We start from the raw sequence: 15,791 nt of genomic DNA, 5'->3' as shown, positions 1-15,791 counted from the left end.
TACAATTAAGTGCAGGAACTAAACCAAGCCTTCCCTTCCTGGATGTAAAGCATGAAAACATAATGTGGGCATTAGGCAATCTGTCTGTGTAAACACCAGTTTCTTTCTGAATTGATTAGGTTTCATGAAATTCTAAAGCTTCTACTAAAACATGAAAGATGGAAATGGAAGATGATATTTCAGTTGAAGTGCTACCCAGTCCTGGTGAGATAAAAATCCATCTGCCTTTATGCTACCATATACATCAAATCCTGTATCTTCAGAAGTGTGTGAAAAGTACCAAAAAAAAAAAAAAAAATCCCAAACAAACTAGAAACCAGAACAACTTCTCAATGCTGTACCCCATAAAAGACTCATCTTGCAGAGCAACTGGGGAGTTTCAAGAACCATGTCTGGTAGCCAGCTCCAAGCAGTTGTTAGTGATCTTTCAAAAGGCGCACAGCTTTTAACCTAAATAATTGAAAATCTGAACTCAGCTTTAAAAAAAACATAAAACTATTCCAGCTCCTGAAACTGTTCTGAGTTCTGCAGAACAGGAACCATCAAGACAGAACACTTCTGACACGATGCCACCTCTTCATTCCACAGTGCATCTTTCTGACAGTACTTCAGAACTCATAATATGCACATTGCCTCACATTCTCACAAAATGCTCTTTAAACCAGAATATGAGAACTCAAGTTACAAGACAGCAAAGCAAAATGTTTAAAGATGTCAAACAGTATCTTGAAACTACATCCAAACCAAAAATGCTTATAAAGCTTAGTGATAAAGACCTGATTTTAAAAAGAAAAAAGAATGGGTACACCTTCAGCAGGTTTAACTCCTGCCCTTACATGAGCCAGGTCAGTGAAGTATTCAAATACATTCCAGGTGCTCTACAAGTCCTTATGTCTGCGCCCAGTAAGCAAGAAAAAGTAACATGCTACATAACACAACATTTTTCACCTCTTTTTTTGTGAAGACATTAAAGTTCCTATTAGAGATTTAATTTTGTCCACTGCCAGAGAGCTAGAACCGTACTTAGATGTAAAAGACAATTTGCCTGTCAAAGTTAACAAATTACTCCAGTTATTCTTTCATTAATCACACAGAAATTAAGGATGCAGAGAAAAGATTCTCTAAGAGAGGGGAGATTTTTCAGAAACTTTACAGGCAAGTTCAAGTGGTTTTCATCAGTCCTGTGAATCCATTCCCTGGCACTTTTTCCTCGGTAATGAAATAATTGAAATTAACGTGCCAAAAGACTTAATCAGAGCAGGATTTCCTGACATCCCATTTCTGATAATCAAGTGATGGCAGTGGTAACTGATGAAGGAAATGGGGGGGACAGTGATGCCTGCACGTGTTTAACCCAAAACCTGCATTAGGACTTTCCAGTTCACCATACCCAGGTAAAACTCATGAAGAAAAGATTTATCAGATCTATTAATATTCCATATGACCCTCTGAACAAGCGTTTGCATAGCAAATTCATCACCACAGTTCTGCTAGAGACAAGTCAACTGACAACACTAAAAAGCAACAGGGAGAAAAATATCCATATAGTGGACAGGTCAGGAATACTATGAAGAAAGAGGGAAAACAGAACTCCACTCAATGTGACAACTTCTTAGATCAAAACTGTTTCGGCCCACTGAGCTCCCTTTTCTTTCATTGGCTCTTGGGAAACTCTGCGTTTTGGAAAGAACTATCTTCCTTCTCAAACGAAAATACAATTTATGTACATATATACACACACGTATAATGTGTTAAAAAGTGTAACCATTCTACTTAGAAGAAAGAAAACAGAATTTGAATCTTAATTTCCTGCAAAGATGGCTTCAGAATACAATTTATATACTCTTTAATATTGAGCACATACCAAGAACCAGGAACACACTGCAATTTCAATTAAAAATAATACCTTAACACAAGAATAGTCTGTATAATGGGAAAATATATAGGTTTTTTGTAGAGGCCTTGATCTATTTATGTCTATTTATATTAATGCCATGGATATTCAGTAGTTCACATCACATCCTTGGACAGAAGCAGATTCTGTAAGAGCAGAGAGACCTTTACAAAGAGATAAATGCACAAGGAGAAACCACAAGCCATCACTGGAACACATGCACCTGACAAATTAGGAGCACGTGGCATTTCAGGAATAACAGTGCCTGCAAAAGGTGCTTGAAAGAAGAGAAGTCAGTCTGCTTATGCATTCCAGGTGATTGCCAGCAACTCCTCATGCACATGGCACTGATTCATTCAGACACGACAGTCAGAACTACAGTTCTGTCACATTTGTCAAGCAGTAAAAGACATAACTTAGATTCTACTTGACAATAGCAAATACTGAGCCCACAGCACATCCATTAACACTAATAATTAAGATAAGTAGTGTTTCATTTAGCAAAAGGGCATCTGTACAGCAAAGCTACAGACAGCTTCAGAAAAAGAATTACTCAGATATAATTCAGAGTTTATTTTATCAGAAGAGTGTGAGGGTACTTGGTGCACACGCACTTTTGTGCAAAGCAGAACACAGAAAACTTCAGTTGTATAAATGTAATAATCATGTGATTTAAATAATCTCTTTGAAAAGCAAAAATCATGTATCTGAAGATTCCTAACTAGAAAAAAGACACTAATGAAAATTAGAACATGCATTGGTGAAACAAATTGCTTTTTAACTCCTATCACAAACTAAATTCATATTTAATCAGAGAATAAGACAACAAACACCAACAGCCAAACACATCCAAAGAAATTACAAAAAAGGATAAAGGGAAAAAAAAATCATGCATATGGTCTAGCTCTGCTGCTTTGACAAAACACAGCAGACCCTGAAGCCTCTTTAATTGGTGGTTAAATTAGTGAACCTGAGACTTAAAAAGGTAGAGAAAGAACAGATTCTGTACTACACTGGATACCACACACCTTGAAACATCTCCTATTACCATTCCCCACTTTTCCTGCCCAAGGTTAAGCAAATTACCAGTGACTATATGTGTGTGGTTTTTTAACATATATATACACACCAAAAAACCTTCTTTAAACATCAAAAAAAAACCCCCACTACAATGATTCCAAGCAATGAAACGAAGGATTAAAGCCTCAAAATGCAAACTGAGACTTTCAAAAGTTAACATCTGGAAACACATTTATGCAGGAAAAAACCCAACTAAACCCTGAGCTCCACCCAACAACAACATCACAAAAAAGAAATAAGTAAGTGCTCCTACAGGATTCTAAATACCAAAACACATTTTCTCATCATACATTCTGGTCTTTCGTGATATGAGATGAAGTTTAATAGGAGCCTGTCGTGAGACACTGGGATTGGAAGAAAGAAATTTTATAACCACTTACAATAATTATTTGCATTTTTAGTAAAACAATAGATGAAGTCACAGTATTATTAACCCTGATATAACAGAGCAGTGACTGCTCAGTGGACCAGAACTCAGTCACTGAATGCAGACTGATTGAAACAACCTGAGGGACATTTTTCTTCTTTTAAGATTAAGATAATATCATGGAGAAGGGGTAAACTTTACCAGCAGCATTACTAACAGCCTTTGCATACATTTTTCGACTTTTTAAAATTAATTACCTACACAGTATCTACATATAAAACACCAAATCAATGTGAGACTGCCTGATAGATGAGACAAAACAGTGCAGAAAGCTTAATGAACCACAGGCTTAAGAAAGAACCAACCACACAGTCCAAACACACAGACTGCTGGCAAAACTAATAAAATTAATGCTTTGTTTGTTGAACGTACATGAATTACAATTACAGTTTTATTGCTCTGTATTTTGTTCAAATATACCCCAGTGTTCCTTTACACAAATCTACGCTTCAAAAAAATCAATGGAGTAATCAGAAAAGCTGTAGAGAATTAGTGCATTGAGTAACATTTCCGTAATTTCTCCTATGAAATGATTAACAGACATTAGATACCATAAGCAGTGCTTTTGAGGGACTTAAGGATATACTCATTTGGTTTTCCAATTGAAGAAAGAGTTCTCATTTCCAACTGGCTTCCCATCAGCCAATATGTTACTTAAAGACTCTCCAAGAATAAGGAGCATTGGTACAATCAAGAAATCTTACATGCTACTACAGCACCAAAGTGAAATGGTTTTGGGTTTCACACTGATAGAAAAAGTTTCCTCTGATATGTGGTTTTGAATTTGAATGTCAACATATGCATTAAAAAAAAAAAAGACAAAAAAGCAAGAAGGTCCATCCACAGGAAAGAGCAATGTTCATGCAAACGGGGAGCTGAGTGTACACTGTAATTTCTGCTGACTTTATAATGTCCTTCAGGGAAGCCAAACTTGCCCAACAGTGTCTGTGCCAAGGCCTCATGTTAACAACTGTGTACAGAACACATTGCTGGGATGGGCAGAATCAGCTGTGCCACCAAACACCACCCCGACAGAACCAGCCTAAAATCCCATTTCCTCTTTAAGGTCTGGAGGGATTATTACACCTGAACAGCACTGTGGGTTGTTCTACCACACTCAAGTAGATAGTTATTAGTGAATTCCCTGCCATATCCTCACTGCTCACACCAGGGGTTTCCCAAATCACCAACATATTAAAAATACTCTTCCCTCATCATTTCCCCACCCAAAACAAAGAGGCTTTGCCTCCAACTCACCTACCTTCCCTCACTTTGTGTAATATATTGTACAGGCTTCCATTTCTCATTATTTTCCATTTACTTACTTTCCATATAGAAACTGGAAGTTTTTCTGTTGTGTTAGAAGGTAATCATTTATATCAAGGAGAAGACTGAATTACAGAGAAGCCCAATAAGCCAATGTTCAGACAGCAGCAAGGGCTCTGTGGGTCCTGCCTTCCCTTCTCAATTTCAGTTCTCTCTCCAAAGGAACATGGATGGTCTGCTGGAATCCACAGCTTCCCCTTAAGCAGAGAATCCATCTGATGCAATCTCACGAGTCACCACATTGCATTCCAACAGGGAAACATCATCGAAAGGTAGGACTCCACAAGCTCTGCCCCAAAGCTGTAAATGACTGAGGTCTGAAATCAATCGGATCAAGCAAACAGATCAGCTTAACACTTCTTGTCTCCCAACTGAACAACTGAATCTGGGAGGAGGGAACAGCTGGACGTGAAGAACTCAAACTGCAGTCTCACTGGTAAAGAGGGAAGTAACATATTTATCATTTGCTTTCCTTCTTCCCCATATCACACAAACCTTAACAGTTTTCAGAAACTTTTAATGATTTATTGCCCCGAACATACTAACAAATACTCTCTGGCAGATGAGACACATTTTTGCACATTCTTCCATGGATCTAGCCCATCCCAGCTTCCAAAACTCAGACAGACTTACTAACACTTAGGGAAAACATTAGCTGATATACAGCAGCTCATTAAAGCTCCAAATCCCTCACCAAAGTTAACATACCAGCAGACATTTGTGTGTGCTTGGCATTGCTAAAAAGCAAAAAAAAAAAAATTAAAAAAAAAAAAAGACATTGTATTTGGTATTAAAAATAACCACAGTGCAATCTGAACATTGGTAAGAACAGAGAACTCATCTGTCAATTTGTTCTAAACAAATCCCTGATCCTGCACTCATGGAAACAGTATCAGGAATAAATTCAATGTCTATAATGCACAGATTGAGCCTCAATCCATCATTTGGATGTGGCAGTGGAGGCCAGAAACAGAACAGGGAACTGAACCTTTCTCCCCTCAGCTCCCAAGAGCTGTGCAGGCTACCCCAGCAACAGGAACTGTGTGGGCTCTTACAACCCCTGTACATGGGAAAATGAAAGGCTGGTACATATACAAACCACAGCATCGGGATAGGGCGAGATAAGGGGAAACACGGGAATGAGGGAGAAAGTGAATTATAAAGTCTTTTATCTGAACAAAAGCCAGAGCTTCCTTGGCATACTGCACTTGAAAAACCAGTTAAAAGCTTGAAGCAAAACCAAGAGATTCTTCAGGAGAGTATTACAATTGCAAATCACCAGTAATCTCACACAGATTAGAGCAAAAATATTCCATGAGATCCACTACAGATTTCTAGTCCTCATCTCTTGCTTTTTCTCCATGGTTATAAACATGGGCGGTGTTTTGGGGACAAATACATGGTCTTTATGTGTTACAGCAGGATTAAAAAAGCATTTGAGAGCATCGAGGCCTCAGGCCTTCTAAGAGTACCTTATATTGCTGAAAAGCTCTCCCTGCCAAGCAAAGAGGTGATTTGCCCAGGTCTAAAAGAAGACCTTCCTAGTTCTGATTTTCAGGGCAGTGTTTCCTGTGATCTGGAAGTGCAAAGAATTGAGGCACAAGGAATGAAAAGAGGGGAGCGCTGCATGACACACAATGTGTGGATAATAATAAACTCTCCAACACTGCATTTCTACCAGGATTTTGTCCTATGGGAATATGCTCATAATAATGTAACTTCTATGGCACCTTCTTTTAAAATACAAGAGAGGATAAAATGATTGGTGACACAATGCCCAGCCACTGGATATGATGAGATTTATGCTGGAAATACACTGGGAAAAGTATATTTCTGTCCGACTAAACACTCAGTAAATCCCACCTCCCTGGTAATCAGACACCACCATGCCCAAAATGTAATGGATACCTTGTAGAAAAGAAACTTGCATTTTTCTACAGTACACATATAAGAGCAAATCTTAAGTTGTTATGGGGGACTCAGATCCTGAACCAAAACCCCACTTACTTTCTTCTTCAGGGCTCTACATCTCAGGTATAACTAAACTAAACCCCATCTTTAGGCCAGTGCGTAGATACCACGATATCCAGAGTTCACAAAGGTTCTCCTGTTTTTGAAAGATCCTAAGGATACAGATGGCAGAGGCTACAGCTCTTCAGAATTGAGCCAACCTAGTCACCAGTTCTTGAAGAAAACACAAAACTTCCACAGCACCCAACTATGGCAGAGAACACAACTGAAACAGCAAGAGAGACACTGTTTAATTCCTTTTTAAACTCCCCTCACCCTACCTTAAAAGCTTTCCTTCCTTTTTATCCTGAACACAAACCAGAACTTCCCTACAAGAAAAACCAGAAAAATTAGGCACAATCAGAAGTTCATTCACCTCTTTACTAGTGTTACACAGGAATGTGTTTCAGGGTATAATAGTTTTTCCTCCCTGAAGTCAGAACAGCCATAAAAAGGGGGGAGGGGAGGTTGATTGCACGAGTTCTGCAGCATCTGGCTATGCAATAAGACTCTTGAAATAATTTTCTCTAGTGTAGCATATAGCCAACAAATCTGGCAAGAAGCAACTTTCAGCATGTGTTGCTGTGACAGCAATGAATTATCACCCCAGTCTGCAGCAAGATTAACACTTACAACCTTGGCATGAGGAACAGTCTGCTCAGACTCTGTGTCAGGAGTAGTGCTCCATGCTTAGGCTCGAAAGGGTGGGCTCACGTTAAGAAATTAAGAGTACAGAAATGTAGACATTTGTCTAAACTGTAAACAAACAGATAATTTCTAGGGAAAAAGGCAGTGTACAGCCAGAGAAGTAGGAACACGAAGGAAAATTCATGGTATGAAAGTAAAAAAGAATAAAGAAAAAAGTAGCAATTGAAAACAAGGTACTGTCTGTCGTAGAGGATGTGCTCCAAAGAACAGATACAGAACAAAAATTGGGAAACAACGCAACGGATTCCTCCTGCTTAACACAAAAACATTGAAGTATCCAGTCAAACCAAGCTGATACGAAATAAGTGACTCTGAAAGCTTGGTGTACTCACCGAGTCCAGCTCAGGACATTCATTACTCGTGGTAAGTTACAGACTTTGTCAGATCTTGTGCGCTCTGCAGCAGAACACGCCATGACTTGTGAGTTAAGGGCAGGTTCAAAACCAGCTTTGGTCTCATTGGAAGGTCAGAGAGGAAATTACATCAAAAACCATTTCTGCTAAGAAGTAGATCCATTCCACTTTTCCAGCTAACTGACCACCGAGAGAAGAAAGCTGGAAACAAAGCTCCTTACCACAAGCTCTTAAGGCAAAAACTGCATAGGGAAGTGAAGGACAAAACTGAAGAAACCATGGTGGAACCTCCTTCCTGCCTGAACACTCACCATACTTAAACCTTCTTTTGCTCTGTAGAATTGACAGGACTATAAAGCATGACTTCTGCTCTTTGATCTGGTTTGCTAAATTTTTTTCAATTAACAGTTTGGAGATTCCACCAATCAACTTCAATTCTAATGCAACTTTACTTTGCTTCATGAGCCAGAAGAAAAGTACATTAATGCTATTAAGAGTTGATTTCACATATTATGTGTTCTACTTTCAAGACCTTAACTTGAAGGAAATACTTTAAGAAGTTAAGCAGAGTGAGTTGAAACATATGAATTGGTGAGGTTAAGGGATTCGGCACTGAGGGGGAGCAGGACAAAAGGATTTTGTGTCTTGAAAGAACACTAATTCACTAACTATTAGTAGTAGCTGGATCTAAGAGAATTTAAAGTGGCAGGAACAGTCTTGCAGGCATCACACTTAGCAAGGATTCACACAGAACTGAGCTTTCTGCATGACAAAAGGAAAATCTCACAATTTTCTTGAAAAGCTTTATTTCAGATACCTGTAAGTAGGTAGAACACACCTGCAAACGAGAGAATTAAGAGAACAGTATGTGTTGAGAATTTTGTAAGGAAGCTATTACAAGTCATTTATTACCTTGCTAGGAAATTACCTCCAATTCCCTGTGATCTGAAGCTTCTCCAAGTAAAAAGGTAGCAAAAATATTGTGTAGCAAAGAGGAGCACACACTGAATAGAAACAGTTCCTGTAACCAAAGGTCACTTTGAAAAAATCTACTTTGTAAAGAAATCAGGGAAAGCCTTTAAATTATTTCTCACCATACATTTCTTCCCACTGCTTCATTACTTCAAGCTGGTCTATCTTTCATGATAAAGACTCAGCCTTAAATCACTTGCCTTGCTAATACAAGCCTAAAAGATGACTCTGCTACCTCTATCATGTCATAAGAGATGACAAAACCACCATCATTCTCTCAAGAGCAGAGATAAATACTATTTAGGCTGGAATATGGTAACTACCACTTTCTGTGGTCCACTCTCCTCGTAGTTCACTCCTCTAGCACAATCACCAGGGCAAGGGAGCTACAAGGTACATCCTTCCTTGCCTATTCCCACTTATATCCAACAGCTCTGGAGACTGATAGGGAGAGCTGTCTCGAAATACATTTTTCTTCCAATAAGTCCTTTGTACATACTATCAAGTTGAGTTTATTACCTTATTTAGATCAGACACTTGAAGTATCTGCCCAAAATAGTCTCACGTGCCTCAGCTCGGGGGGGCTTTTCAGCTGCAATTCTGAGTATTGGGTTATACCAACTACCCATGTAGCAAATGCCACCACAGTAAAATCCAGGCTTGGCAGCTATTTTGGGCTGCTGGATTAGAAGTGTGAGCTGCATTAATGGGTCAATAAGAACAAAGCCTTCTGGGTCAAGAGAGTGAAGAAACACTCGGTAAAGTTGGTGTGTATCAGCTCCTCTACAAAACAAGTATCTGTTTGAGCAGCCACCAGGGAATTCAATTCTTTGAAGAGTTCCAGCCATTTACTGTCCTCATCTTCACAAGATGGGAATATTCAAGCACATGGGTTTTGTGGGGTACATCTTGTGCAGATTAAGTTATTCTATTCTGACTAAGCTTGTTCTGGAATACAAAACAAACCACGGGGTTGAATACAATGCAGTAACACCAACAGCTGATTTCAATGGTATTCTAAGAAATTTTTTTTTTTTTTTTAGTAAAAACTATAAAGTCAACTAGGCAAATGAAGGGATTAAAACTTCTGCTTTTACTTTTGAGCATATCTGAAGTTGTCACTTCAGACAGTAGAACGAAGGGCTTGGGGTTTTGTTTCATTTTAATGAAAAAACTAAAAATATCAGCATTAACAAGCTTTTTCTGGTCCAAGTATCTTACGGATAACAGCATTTTTCAGTAGTCAGGAAAAAAACAGGACAACATATCAGGAACCACCACACTCACTTAATCAAATTGAAAAAATCTGTCTCAATACTGAGCATCTGTACATGCCACAGAATTGAACATTTCACAGACACAGTACAGAAGCATAAACTAGGAAAAAGGAGATGCTAACACATTGAAAATGTTTAATAGCTGAATATCACATTATGAATCTACTCAAAAAAAAAAAAGCCTGACAGATGCCCTAGTCCAGTCCTTTCCAGGGCTGCACCAGTACAGGAGTAACTGAGTCCCAGTACAGCCCTTGCCCAGGGATCCCTGGCAGGGTTGCAGAGGCTGCACCTCTCCACGACCTCGGGAAGCACGTTTGGCTTTCACTGGAGTGCTGCTGTCTCCATCTGGCACAGTGGCCCTGCAGGGCTCCAGCCAGCTGGCACTGCTCAGAACAGCCTTGGGGCTGCTCTACACTGCACAAGGGAGGAGTCCAGAGGAAAACCAGCACCATAAGAGATAATTTACAGTCCCATTATCCCATCATCCTCAACTACATGCAGCAGGAGCATGATCCAGGCACACGGCCCATGACCACATGCTTTAAACCAACAAAAAAAGTTACATCAGCTCACTAGAGTTTGATTATAAAAGACAGAAATCTTAACTTAGAGACGGGCCTATTTAAATAGGGACAACATATGGCTCATAACTTGATTACTTGGAAAAACACTGTTTATTTCATTAAATTAAACATAATATGAAAAGTGGATTTGCTGTAATAGCTGATCACAGATTACCGGCATTCTACACTCCCTGATTCATTTATTTTTCACAAGGAAACTGGGCTAAGTTATTTGCATACAGGAGTAAGTTCCAACAATCGCAGACATAAGACAAGTTTCACGTATCAGGCTCAGCACACACCAGTGCATCACCCGTGAGAACAGCACGTACAAACACACCACTGCAGCACTAACAGAGGTTCCTTCACAGAACCTTTTGGATAAAGTCAGTATTAGAAACTCTTTACAGAAGAAGACCCCAGTAGGACAACATTCACACACGGTCTGTCACTGGCACAGTCCAGAGCACAGCAGCAGTTGTTACACAAGCTGCCACATGCAGCCTCCCAGTGTCACTACTCAGGTTGGTAAAATAGCAGTAAAAGGAGGAAAAAAATAATTTTCATCTTTATCTGCTCTTTCTGGTTGATGGCACAACCACACAAACATGACACAGCAATGGTACAACAGCAAGAACGTGCAGCCCAGAGCTGGTAGTTCCTTACACTGTTAAGGAAAGACACTTGTACACACCCACAGCTTAAGAGTTGGATTTCGTGTTCCTCCTCACCAGTTTCCATGATAATGCACAGAAAGGTCCAAACTTCACATCTCTTGCTCTTCTCTGCTAAATCAAGTATTACCTGTTCTTTACCTCAGTGGCAGTGAGAGTCTTCTCACCCAAACCATTTACCAATTCCATCATGTACTTGTGTCCCACTGGAACCCATATCTAGAACTAGTTTCCGAATTTCAATTCAAACTTTTAAAACTTGTTGGATTTGCTAACTCACCTTCTCCTTAACAGCCTTTTCACCACTGCATAAAACAAATTCTCTGCCAGTTTCAACGTATAGGTACAATATGCTTACAGAGTTAAACTGCTTGCTTTATAAAGAATTGCTGTAAATGAAGTAATTCTTCAGGTTACTACAAAAATTGGAGTTCTGTTTTTCTACAGTCAGATTTTTGCAGTACAGGGCCTAAGATGGACAAAGAAAACATCTCCCACCCCCTGAAACCTTTCAATAAGAACATAATTATTACAAAGAGATGCAGAAAAGAAACTTCTTTTATTAGGACAACTCTGGAACTTGTGTATCAAGAAAAGTTATAAGTAGCAGAACTACTATGTGACAAGGAAATACATCATGAAGGGCAGTAAGATAAAATTATGCTGAACATAGTATAAGATACATTTCCTTAGGGAACAGCCTCATCATGACAGAGGAGAGTCTTGTTCCGCTTTATGCACAGAACTGCAGGAACTCTTGGAACTATTTTCATGGCATTTCTCATCCTGTTCTCCACATCAAGATCATCCCGCAACCAAAACCACAACATGTAGTCATGAATGACCAAAGAACTGAGTGCTTATCATCCAGAAAAACATATCCAATAATAAGTTCTTGGGAGGAGATGCTTGCTGAGAGCATGGCAGAAGTCAGCAGTGCACAGAAGCCAATGTGAATGAGAGTTTCACCCTGATCACCAGCTGCCAACAGGACAGAGATCCAGTTAAGAGCAAAACTGAGCAGTAATACGAAAATAATGAAGCACAGAAAAGAAAAACATAAAACCTTAAGACAAATTTTGCATTTGTCCCTGGAGGGCAGAGGGTCACAAAAGCTCACCTAGCACAAACGAGGTACTGAAATCAGCCAGCTATCTCAGCTGTCTGCACTTACTGAGCCGTCACGCATCTGCTGTGCAATAAATCTCACCTTTATTTACCAAGTATATTGTAGACAAGGTCCCTTAAAATCTGACTTGCAATGCAATAACAAGGCTGATTGCAGAGGACAGAAGCACAAATTGTAATTAGACAAACTTTGTGAAATAACATCAGGTTGTACAAAGACACAAGGAGGGAAAGATACTTTTTAAATAGAAGTTGGCAAGGGGGAGGTAGGCAAAAATAAAGCTTATAAACTGCTGCTTTCTCTCCTTGTACTGATAAACACTGAAGTAATTCAAGTCTGTACTTGATGCAAAAACAAAAGCCCTTTAAAAACAGAAGCAAAACATACATATAAAAGCCCTGGCAGTCAATTCAGTAAGATGAATCCAAAGCCAAACCCTATTTAAAAGGGGCTACTTGGATGCATGAACTTCTGAGTGACAAGCGAGGCAAATGGAACTCGGTGCCACGTGGGTGTTTGGTACTCCATCATCCCCATCACAAAACTACATTCAAATACTGCAGGCTCTTTTATGTGTTCAAGAAAAATAAAGGGACAAATAACTAGGTGATTTTTGAATATACTACTTTTTAAACTATGCATTGATACATGGATGAAAACTTAATATACTAGGGAAGAGCTGCAACACAGAACTCCAGATGAAGACACTAATGACAAAGAAGAGATAGTCCAATGATCTCTTGAATGAAATGTAGATTAATAATCTCTACATCTTAATTCTATGCAAACACAACTCACTGAATGTATGAATAGCCGTATTTTCACATCTTACATGCATGTGCAGAAGAGCTCAGCTGTGTGTTCAAACCAACTGTCCCATGGCAAAACCAGCACAGTACAAGGACAAGACCATTTAATTCAGTCAAATCCCAGTTCTGCCTTCAGACGAACTGCTAAGCAGCATCACAGTTAGTGAGCTGCTTCCCACTACTTTGAATATGAGGATATTTAATATATTCGTCATGCTTAATGTCAGAATTTGTGTCAGGATATGAAAACTTGCACTAGCTTCAATATTTACATTAAAAAGACACTACATTTTAAGTAGTGTTGAAATCAACTCGTTACCAATATCCACTTTTTTCTCTTTTTTTTGAGTTTCACCTTGTCTAATACCGAATTTTTTAATTCAATGACAAATTTAGTGCACTGTAGATCTTCACAGAAATATCTCCCACCAGGGATATGCTGACATCACCAGTGATACTACACAAGAGGTAGACAAGAAGAGCCACGTTAATTTCAAGCTCCATTAAACACAGGAAAGGAAGAATGAGAGGAGGGGGAAAAGTTCTCTTTACCAACTTGGAAAAGTAGCAGAGACAGGCAAAAAAAATTTAAGAGTTTTACATTAGTGTTACATATAACTGAGAAGTTTTAAGAAAAATAAAACCAAGCCTTAAATAACATCCTACTTAAGTAGAGAAATGGAAAATCTAGAGTATTCAACACACAAAAGAATGTGACAGGACAGACTGCTTGCTGCTAATCAGTTATCAACTGATAAAGTGAATCTCAGGTTACTTTGAGTCAACTGGTGTCTGGTAACAGTTCATTTTACAGATCCTCAAATAGGTCTTGGGATAAATAAAATGATTCTTTCTCTTAAATGAGAGAGATCAGCACCATGGCAGCTGCTCCAGCACTAAAGTAAACCACAGATCATTCTGGAGCTGCTGTGCCAGTTGCATTATGTGGTCCCACTCCCTGGAAAAAAAACGTGGTTTGAAGCAAACAGAATGCAGGTTAATTTTGCAAGGAGTAACTCTTTACAACATTGATTCTATTACCAGCTAATGCAGCAAAGTTCTTAGCTTGAATTAAGCCGAGTGTACATAAAGGACTGCCAAATCAATATGTAAGAGAATACAACTACCAAGACAGAGCTTTCATCCAGTCAGAACAGATCTATCAGCTTCTAGAACTGTTTCTGCTAAGGAAAGGTTCCCAATTCAGGCCTCTCAGATAACATATGGCTTTCCCTACACTCCAACACTGCTTGCTGACAACACAGTCCAGGATAACAGAATAAACTGTAATGTCATTATAGCATTTCACTCACTTGCTCCATTGGCCGTAGGTTAACAAGAGACTGGAGACAGTGGCTCTAGGCAGCTCTTTCTGTCCAAGTCTGGAAAGGTTCTAACAATGGCTCTTTGCATGGTGGGGAAAAAAACTTTTTTTTTTTTTAAATAATGTTTTGAACAGGCAAGTGAAATGTGTATAGGTCACCTTCAGACTGCCTTTCTCCTGATGCCACTATAACTGATGTATAATAAGAGGACATATGTATCGCCTCACCTTGGACGCTGCTGCAGGCTGCAGACACATTACAAATACTTGGAGAACCATGGGGAATATAAGTACTAAAAACCCAACCCCACCGTTTTAAAGTAGCTGTCAGTCAAGTGAAAAGGAAAAGTGTGGCTGATAAAAGCAAAAAAGAAAGCCCTGTATCTACCAGGAAAAAGACAAAAGAAACCATAGCTTCTTCATAAGGATTGATGGTTCATAAGAATTCATAGATCTGCACATGAACAGGAAAAACTGTGGGTGCTCGGTTTAATGTGGGAAACACAAGGTTTTAAACTGAGTTAATCTTTCTCTGGTTTAAAACAAATCAGCCACCACTGGGAATCAAACAGTTGCAAGAGCGTTTGTTAGGAAGCAGGATCCCCTGAGTCCATCCCGAAAGAAAACACTTTTTTTGCTCAAGAGCCAGTAAGTCAGGAGAAGGGGAGTCAGCAATTTACAAGCAGAAAACTTCCACTATCAAGTCAGTAACATTTGCCTCTAGATTTGTTACACCAGTTGCTGAAACAATAAATCCTCAAATGAAAGAGGAGAGTAGAAGGTTTGCAAGCAATTTGCAGCTCTGGTTTCACCTTAACGCTACAGATTAAGGTTTGAAACAAAAATGAGGCTATCAGCTAACCTTTGTTTGGGGTTTAAAGCTTTGATGGCTTAAAATAAAGCTCAACAGATAGTCCAGCAAATCAAACAAACCCATTCCACCCTGCTCACCCTTCACACTACTTGCTGTCATTTCAGTTTAAAAGCTTTCAGCATTAAGCAAATAAAATCGTTGACTGCAGACAAAATTAAAGATATGCTGCAACTACTCTGACAAACAGCTTGGCTATGAGTAAACCTTGACTGCTGATAAGACTGCAGAAAATAAGAAGCCTTCTTGTCCAACTTATCCCTACTTTTTTCTTCATCACCTTTTGCAGATCCATCTTCTTGCTCTACAACAGGGAACAAACACAAGCAGGGAGGAAACTGCATTTATCATCTCTCCCATTCATGTTAAAA

The 15,791-nt window shown here is 39.1% G+C and overlaps 1 protein-coding gene across 5 annotated transcripts in view; it reads right to left on the bottom strand.

Annotated features, from left to right (window-relative positions):
* Window positions 1-15,791, bottom strand: part of USP22 (ubiquitin specific peptidase 22) — a 96,140-nt gene that overhangs the window by 74,489 nt on the left and 5,860 nt on the right. The window lies entirely within an intron of this gene.

The sequence above is a fragment of the Corvus kubaryi genome, unplaced genomic scaffold (genome assembly GCF_017639235.1).
Source record: "Corvus kubaryi isolate FWS band 111438036 unplaced genomic scaffold, C.kubaryi_AGA036_p1.0 37387, whole genome shotgun sequence".
In the NCBI taxonomy this organism is placed as follows: domain Eukaryota; kingdom Metazoa; phylum Chordata; class Aves; order Passeriformes; family Corvidae; genus Corvus; species Corvus kubaryi.
This window is presented reverse-complemented; position numbering and strand designations above follow the sequence as displayed.